The sequence below is a fragment of the Octodon degus genome, unplaced genomic scaffold (assembly GCF_000260255.1).
Source record: "Octodon degus isolate 3935 unplaced genomic scaffold, OctDeg1.0 scaffold00039, whole genome shotgun sequence".
Classification (NCBI taxonomy): domain Eukaryota; kingdom Metazoa; phylum Chordata; class Mammalia; order Rodentia; family Octodontidae; genus Octodon; species Octodon degus.
Genome location: NW_004524615.1, coordinates 16,086,834 through 16,096,633, shown reverse-complemented (window position 1 = coordinate 16,096,633; position 9,800 = coordinate 16,086,834).

Below are 9,800 nucleotides of genomic sequence, written 5' to 3'. Positions count from 1 at the left end.
TCTCCATCACCATCTCAGCTTGCCCCAGGGGCATGGCTGGCACAGCATCTCAGGGATCTAACTCCAGCTGCTGCCCTCTATTTAAGCAGCTGCTTTAATTCACAGAGGTATCTGGCCTTCCTTTATTTTCTTTATTAATTAATTGATTGATTGATTGATTGGATAGATTCTTTAGTAAGTAAAAAGGAATAGACCATTATTTAATATGAATATGTAATGCAAACCTCAGTATTTTAATTTTGCTATTTCCAATTTTTCCTTTGCTTATTAGTCAAAACCTATTCTTTTTCTTGGAGTAGATGGTGCTACAAAATGTACTGTAATTGTTGAGAAGTGATTTTCTCAAGAGACCCAGGGAGCTTAAGTAGTTGAATTTCCTATTACTTTCTACCCCCTGGGTTTTACATTAGTTCTGCACTGACTTTCTTGTTTTGTGTATTTGTAAAAGTAAACGATTAGGTAGGAGAGGCTCCAGGGGACAGTTCTTGGCAATAGCAGGTTGTGCTTAACATCCTTTTACTTGCATACACCTGATGCTGTTGGTTATTAACAGAGTTTGTAGGAATCAATGACTACAATATCTCTTTGCTTAATAGGTGTTCACAAAGAAAAAAAAACCATGTAATAACATTTATCTGCAGGTGCATCCTATGGTCTTAATCCAAGAAACAGAATTTTGTAGAGTTGTTGACAGCTGTTTTACTTGTTCTACATTTTCATTGCACAGGTTGAGCCATGAATATTCAAAACATAGTCTGTCTGACTATGTTACCCATGGGAAAAATCAGCAAGAAGCTATGTATGTAGTTTAAAGTAATGGGCAGCACAGGCTATTGGAAATAAAGTTGAAAAACCAGAAGGATGGTACAGATAATTAGTAGAGGACTTTAAGAAATAATACCCTGATGCCAGTGTTGAAATCAGGCTATAAATGAATGTGGCTTGAAACTTCATGGGCCCTGATGACTTCCAGTTCCTCTACAGTGTCTCAATTTTACAGCTGTTGAGGCTGGAGATTAAATCAAATTTGAGATCTGTTCAGAGAAAATGTCAGGTGTGTCATTTTGTCTCTTTGCGCTAACATTGCTCTAGGATTTCCTACTCTTTCTTTTCCTTCTCGTCTTCTTTTTCCCCTTTTGAAGCCACTAGGACTTCCTTGCTGTTGGGTTGGGGGAGAAAAACTAATGAAATTGAGGGCTAGTTGGTTTTTTATGGTTAGAAAATAGAATGCTTATGGGAAAAGCTGATGGGAGGGCAGGGAAACAATGGCCAGCAGGGATGCGAGAGGGAAATGGACAATAGGTTCATGTTAGAGTTCTACAAAGATGTGGAACTAAACCGTATGTGGATTTCTGGAGGAAAAGATATGTATAAGAAGGATCTTCAGGAAATGTTGTTGCAGGATATATGATGTCATCTTCTTTTCTATAATTCCAATCAAATTGTTAAATAGGGCAGGTAGTCTCACCTCGTGTGTATTTGTTACATCAGCATGTATGCCTGGTACTAACTAAAAGCAGAGCTGAAACAGTGTGAAAAAATTATTAAAAAATAAACACAATTCCTGTACTGTCTGCTAAATTATCAGCTCCAGTTGAATGGGGCTATTCATTACTTTCTGAACTTTTTGTTTTTTTCTTAATGCTCCACCGTTTGCACTCTCCCTGCCTTAACGTCTTCTGTCACTCCCGTTCCTCCAGAATGCCAATCTTACTCATCTTAAGGGCATTTTTCCTTAAACCCTCTTCTAGGCTGGGAGATACTGTCTGGCTGGAAGTTATTTTCTTTCTAATGTCTACTCCTGCCCTTAGTCACTCTCTCAAGTCCCTTGTCGCTCACTGCTTTCATTACAACCTATGGCTGGATCTCTGCCCACTGCTCATGTGTGGGCCTGTCGTATTCAGGCATCCTGGTGTGCTCCTTCTGTGTACCCCACAGATCATGATCTCCTGATTAGTGCCTTGCAGCTACCAGATACCCACTGCATATCGATGCGACCATGCCTTCCCTGCACATCAAGTGCAATTTTTTCAGAAAATCTTACATCTCTTCAGACTCATGAGTTTTTAAAAAAGCTCTTTTGTAGGTAAAACTTCCTTTCTGTAGGACACCATTTAAAGCTAACTTAGTAATAATAAATTTCAACAATCAAGATAGTTCTAAGACAAGCAAGATGGAGAAGTAAGTCAGAACTCTTTTAGGGAATACTATTTTTTATTTCAATGACTAAATGATAATAGGTTATCCATTTGAAACTGTATTTACAAAATAAAATTGTGTAGAAGTTAAAAACAGCAAAACTGTCATCTTAAAGATTCTTATGTGAATACAAAGGGGTCTATGATGTTATCTATCACTTTCTTAAATGAAAACAGAAATTGTAAGATTAAAACTATTTGAGAATAAGAGAATGTATATAACCTGTGAAAGTAATTAGAGATAGTATACATACTTCCCCTTCAGAGGAAATGAATGCTATGGCTATACATAGTTTTCAGTTTTCATATTGTCCTTTGTCCTCTGGCAAGAGAAAAGAAGAGAAATTTAGATTTGGGCTCCACTGCTTACAAAAAATAAAAAGATTCCAATGAGAATGAATGAACAATAGTTACATATATCCACATAGATTAGTCTCAGAAGCACATTGATTAGTGGAAAGGCAAACCACAGGAAAAAAGTACAGGATTTGTCCCCTTATATAAAGTGTGAAGCAGATAAAACAGTATAGTTCTGGAAGATATATGTGTACTATTAAAACTATAAAGAAAGCCGAGAATGTTAACACAAAGTTCAGGAAGTGAACTTTACACTGCTTTGGGATGTTAAGTAAGGGGATAAAAGGAGGGGCTGTTTAGAAGAAGGAATAAACAGGGGCCTTCAAAGGTACAGATAAAACTGTATGTCTGAAGCTGGGTGGTACATTTTTGAGACTAAACTTATGTTTGTGTACATAATTAAAATTAAACAATGAATATAGTCTCTGATTTTATAGCCTCCTTGTAAAAATGACACAGAAAATTCTGTCAGAGTAGTACAAAACTACAACATAAAACTTAGGGTATCATTTTTAATCCAAATACTATGGGCAAAGCATCTTAAAATTGAATCCTACTGGCATGTCTTATGGAATAAAACATTATCATGATTTTTTAAGGTAAAATAAACATGAGTTTTGCCAAGAATATTGCTACTTTGCAAAGAAGCATTTCAAGCTTGACCCCAGACCACTTGGGGGTGCTCATTGATTGTTCTGTGTAGCAGTGGGTGGGTCAGGCAAAGACACTGGGAAACCCAAGGAGATGAGAAAAGAGGTTCAGCCTGTGCCACCATAGAAAGTTGGATTCGTGTCTTGTGTCAAAGCACAGTCAAGTTCTATTTATGGAACATTACATGGTATGTAGTGTTATACAAATGTGCTTTCTTTTCACTATTGTAGAGAACAGAAGGCAAATTTCTTTAGCCATTTTTAATGAAAGCTATTATTCTTGGTGCTCCTTAGAGATTATTGGGAATGCAATAAGTAATCAATTGGTCTCAATTCTCAAGTGAAATTTGTATTAAGCTGGTTATAAAAAGAGTTGGAGGTTCATGGAGGGTGTTGTCCCTGGAGAGGGCACAGACAGTCCACATCCCTTCCCTCATACCTTGTGTTGTCCATCTGTATCTATTGCAACATCCATTGTAAGAAACAAATACATGTAAATAAACTATTTCCCTGAAAAAAAAAGAGTTATACATTTTGGGAGTTTGTAGGGGCAGATAACAACACAAGAGGCCATTGAAGAGGAAAAGGGGAACTATAGATTGAACAAGACTGGCATTATTAAGACTCAGTAAAGCATTAACTCCCTTTGTACAAATAATACATGAGTTATTTCTTGTCCAAAAAATATTATCATATATATATATATATATATATACACACACACACATATACTTTAAAGCAGAATACAAGTTGTCTTGCAATATGAACAAAGTAAAGATGTTCTAAAACAAGCAAGATGGAAAAGTAATTCAGAACTCCTTTAGGAAATACTAAATTCAGATTCATTCATCAAACATTTACTAAATGCCAACTATATGGCAGGTACAATACTAGCTCATGGGGTACAGCGATGAGCAAAAGCACTGTCACTGCCATTTGGAATACATATCTAATAAAAACAGCATTAATAAATATATGATTGAATTGAAGATAGTTAAAATGCTATAGTACATACTAGAAGAGAAGAGAAGATGCTATATAAGAAGAGGGATTAGGCAAGTGGTGGTGAACCTAAGCCATGCATGCTGGAGCAGGCTGTTTGTATCATTGAAAGCTCTAGGGCCAGGGAGATGGCTCAGTAGAATAAGTGCTTGCCTGGCAAGTACCAGGGCCTGAGTTCAAGCCCTGGTTTCACAAAAAAAGAAAGACAGCTCTAAAAGTGTTGCTATCACTGGATTTGACTTAATGGTGGAATAGATCAAGAAAGACTCTGAAGAAGTGACATTTTAGATGGCATCTGAACAATGAGTTGAAATCAATTACTGGATTGTCAGGGAGAGTTGTGTTCGAAAAGAGTAACAGAAATAAATCCAAAGGGAAAGGGATAGAGACAGGATGTAATATCCAAGGTCCACTCTAGAAAAATAAGAAGACCTGGGTGACTATAGTTCAGTGAATGAGGGAGGAAAAATAAGCTTAAGAAAACATTAAAGACCTGTGAGAGATTTTGGTCATTATCTTAAAAGCAATGAGAAACCGCTGAAATATGGTAAACAAAGGAATTATATGATAGATATACAAAAAAGAATACTATGACTTCAAGGTGTAGAATTGCCTGGCAGATGGAGAAGCAGGGAGATGAGAGAGGTTAACTGGCCAAATCAATAGATAATAGTTACTTAGCTTATCATGTTAGGTTACAATGCCCATATAGGTCAAATCTATAAGACCTGAAAATATATTAGCAATTAAGAACAAAGAGGAAGAGTTATAAGGAATGACTCTCAGTTTTTTGGCATCACATGGTTTTGCTATTAATTTAAGGCACACATCAGGTAAAGATCATGCATTAGGCTATGGACATTTTGAACTAGAGACATTAGTAAAACTACTGTTTTAGTTACATTTGTGAATTGCTGAGATGAGCTACCCAACACCCAACATTAAAGTTGATTTGGCTCAAAGTTCATAGAGGTTTCAGTCCACAGTCAGGTGGCTCCAAGGCAGGTTGGCATGGCACAAGGGCATTCAGACAAGAAACAGTCCATGGCAAAGCAGGGCAGCCAGAATGCAGATGGTAGAATGACAGTAAGCAACAAACAAAAAGCTACAACCACAGTTATTTCTGTCCCTTGTATTTTACTCAGGCTACCTAACCTTGTAGTGGGTAGCACTTATACTCTTAATCTTAGCCTAGCACCATGAATCAGTATCAGCACCATGTTCTAGATCCCAGCAGCACACACCATAGATTCAGCCACCTCTGAAAAGCCCCACTGGTGACTGCGTGAGTCTTTGGGGGAACATTTAGATTAAGCCATCACAACAGCCAAATCGAGATGTTGAGAAGGAAGTTGTCTACCTGCTAGTATAGTTGAGGAGACATGTTTGGGATGGAGATACGGTCATTTGGCAGTTACTGTACATAGGCAGTAGATTAATGCTAGGGCACAAGTGAGGCTTTTGGTGGAGATAGTTTAGAGTAAGAATCATGAAGGTTCTGGAACTCAACTTTGGAGAACCTAAACAACATTGTGAAAAGGAGCAGTCACAGATCCCAAATAATACCAAAGAGGATGGCATAGGTTCTATCCATGAGGAGGAGCCCAGTGGGGCATCTAGCTCTCAGGCTATAGCTTCTCATTAAAAAAACCCAACTCTATAGGGCCCTGGAGTGATCCATATCTCAACAAGCACCCCTTCCTTTTGAGCTCTTGGGTCCTCCAAAACACAATGCCCACACCATGGACGGGACCATGATGTTACATCTTTGAGGAAAGAATGGTTACATTGCAATCAACATTGACCTAGAGAAGGGTCAACCTAGAAGGGCTACCAAAAAGTGTGTATGGGGGGGGAGGAGGAGCTAACATCTAGTTTAGAGTGATCAGTGCAACTTGGGGCTGATGTTAAAGTCATTTGGATAGTTTAAAATATTCTGGTGCTTTGATCTCAGATTCTGATTTAATTGGCTAACAATACAGGCTGGATTTTAGGGCGTTTTAGATCTCCCCCCATGCTCTACTGTTCAACCAAAAGTGAGAATCTATGGTTTAGAGCAACCATAGATTGCTCATACAAAGACTCAACCTCCACTGTATGTTCCAGCTTCTCCTCTATAATATTACCTGGAAGAGATCTTTGATTGTCAATCAAATCTGAGCCTAGCTCACCTACTTATTCTATTGATCACATTTTTTTTGTTTGTGTTATAATCTTTATGTTTAGCAAAGTCCATAGCTGTAGTGTTATTTTCTTTTTAAATAAAAATAACAGCAATTATACTCCATTATTGACAATGCTCTTGGCCTCAATCCAAACCTACATACTTTATGTGTACTACAGTTTACTGAAAGAATTGTTACTCTCCTTACGTAGGCAAAGGGATGAAGGTAGCACTAAGGTAATGCTTGTACAGTTGGATTTTTGTGGGTGAAGAAGTTTGGGGCCTCTTCAAGAAAGAAACCAAAGAATAAGATTTTGGACAGTGACTCATTATCAGATAGTAGCAATCTGCTCTAATCCTGAGTCACCACTGTGTTTGGACTGGGGAAATGAGCTCGCGAGAGCTTGCATGTCTGAATAACCCTCAAGTACTCTCTCTGGATATGAGGGTACTTGACTACTAGATGCAAACTTTTAAATTCAACTATTTGACTTTTACATTTCCTAAAAATGAATCATTAAAGATTTGTGTCATGGCACTCAACAGATGTCGAGCACAGACACTCTTATCTCTGCAGAGGCCCACCAAGCCCGAGGCCCAGCAACACGCTTGTGCTAAGACAAAGATGAGCATTTCTTGAGGTAGCTAAGGAGATATCGTACCATGGGAAGCCACGGATTTTCTTGAGAAGAGAGTTAGCAGGGGGTTTATTTTAAGATTTGGGCTTGTGTCAAATTAGTTGGGGAGGGGGCATTAAGAAACCAGGAAGGTATCTTTCAGAATGCAGGCTGACTAGGTGAACAGGAACTTTAATACTTCTTATTTAGGGGCCAGAGAGAATGGAGTAAAGCTAAAATCGTCATTGGAACAGAAGTGGTTGTTATTCATATATTTTGGAGGGGATGTTTAGTCATTTTACGGTTACATAGTGTCTTTGTTTTTGTCTCTGTTCAGGCATGTTTACAGGGTGGTCTTGTTTTTGTCTTATGCATAATCATGGAAAATCCTCACCTGATGTTTGTGTAATGTGAAATTGTTTATATTCAACAGGAAAACACTGTGGCCTAGCTGGTAGCTACCAAGCCAGACACCAGCGGACAATTGTCAGAGCTGTGTTTTTCTTTTCCACCAGACAAGTTGGAGTCAGGGTAGGGATGACAAAAGGGTCAAGGAAAGATTAGAGATGAGGGATGGGATGGAAGTTAGGAAACATAAACAGAAAAAACTAATTTAAGCAGGCGTGATATGTTTGCCACACTTCCTCAGCTCGGAAAGGCACATCAATCATTCCGAGAAGACATCTGCTCATTCTTTGAAAATTTACCTGTACTTGAATGAACCACAATATAAATGCTTTTCTAACAGCATATTGCCCTCACCTTCCTTTCTTTCCTTTTCTTTTCTTTCTCTCCACCTCTGCCTTCCTTTCCTCTACCTTCCCTCCAATCTTTCTTCCATCCCATTCTCTTATTCATTAATTTAAACCATCCATCTATCAACTAACCAGGCAATGTTTTATTATATGCCAGACATTAGGCTAGAGTCTAGTTTTCTATTACAATATTACAAATTTTCAAAACCATAATGGCTCAAAACGACAACCATTTATTCATTCATCGTTTTGTGGAGCATGCTTGGGCTGGGCTTCCTGTGCAGGGTCTCACGGTGCTAAGCTCAGGGTGTCACAGGGGCTGATTTCTTGTTTGGAGATACTGAGGAAGAGTGTTCTTCCAAGCATATTCAGGTTGAGACAGAATTCATTGCTTCAATGCAGTGGGATCAAGGTCCCTTGTTTCTTGCTCATAATCGGCCAGGAACTGCTCTTAGTTCCTCAAGGCGGCCTGTACCTTCTTGAGATATAACCTCCATAGGCAGTTTGCATCTGATTATTGGCTCATCCTCCAGGTCAGAAAATGCACATCTTTCTAATCTCTCCCTGGGAAAGCAGCTACAGGAAATGTTCTGCTTTTAAAATATTCATGAGATGAAGGCAGGTCCACCTGGATAATTTTCTTTTTGCCCCATAACATATGATACCTTACCATATTATATCATAATTATAGCTTCTGTCTATAATTCACAGCATGGAGTTATGTAAGGTCAAGATCCATTGGGGGTCATCTTGGGATTCTGCCTGCTTCAGGTGGACAGATGTGGGTGTCAGTACTCAAGATGTCTCCCTTCAGGAGCTCACAATTCCCATAAGAATTAGTCATATAGGGATAACTTGAGTGCAAAATATGGCGATGAAGCCACGTAATGGTAGTAAGGTGCAACAATGCAGGTTTGAAGGGATGGTGGAGTGTCCAATTCTCTCTCTCTCTCTCTTTTTTTTTTTTCTTTTTTTGCGGAACCAGGGATTGAACTCAGGTCCTTGCGCTTGCCAGGGAATCGCTTATTCTACTGAGCCATCTCCCCGGCCCCAGGCCAGGTTTTTTTGTTTTTTTTTTTTTTTCCACTTCTCTTTATAGATGAGAAGATGTTTTAGCTGCAGGTGGAAAAACAAGCTGAACTACCAGGTGGAGAATATGGAGAAGAGTTTTACAGATTAAGGTGTGCTAGTCATAGAAGTGCGTGCATGTGTTTGTGCCTGTGTGCATGCATGAGTGCGTGCATGCATGCATGTGTGTGTGTGTGTGTGTGTGTGTGTGTGTGTGTGTGTGTGTATGATGGTATGAGCCATTTGTTATTATAGTGTAATAGAGTACAAAGACAAGGCTCCTGGCAGAAGAGGCAGGTAACATACAGACATAAATGGTAGAACTGTAGCTCGTGAGACATGTTGAGGCAAGAGCAGCAGTCCAAGGTGGGGCATCATTTTCACTTTTCATGAGCACATACTCTGCAGGTGGGTGGCTTGCCCTGCTTGGGTAAATAGCTATATGAAGTACATGATCATTTTATCTTGTTCTACCATTTCGTGCCTTTAGAAAGAAAAGTCTTACTTACAAAGACCCAGAAAGACAGATGTTTCAATTTCCTTTTTTCAGAGGAATGAGTTATTTTTGCATTTGCTACATCAGGACAGCACCTGAGAGTTAGACACTTAAATGATGTATCATTGCCTTATAAAGTCACAAAACAACATTTAACTAACAATGCTTTGGAAGAATTAACATGAAATGCTTAAAAGCAATTCACAAGAAAGAATACTTGTAGACATCTACAGTCCACTGAGGGAGGAAAAATGAAAGTACAACTGTTTCAAAGTGACTTCTAGTGCAAAAAAGTATATTGAATTTGGGTGTCTGGAGTACAATTAAGAATTAATTGGATAAAAACCCTACAAGTCTCACAGCATGATTTTAAAAACAAGTGCTCATATTAATTGAATAACAATGGATAAGCACTGCTGAGGCAATATGTAGGATGTTGACTTGAGTTTGGGTGGTCAGGTTTATAACTACATTAAACAATCTTTTTTTTTTT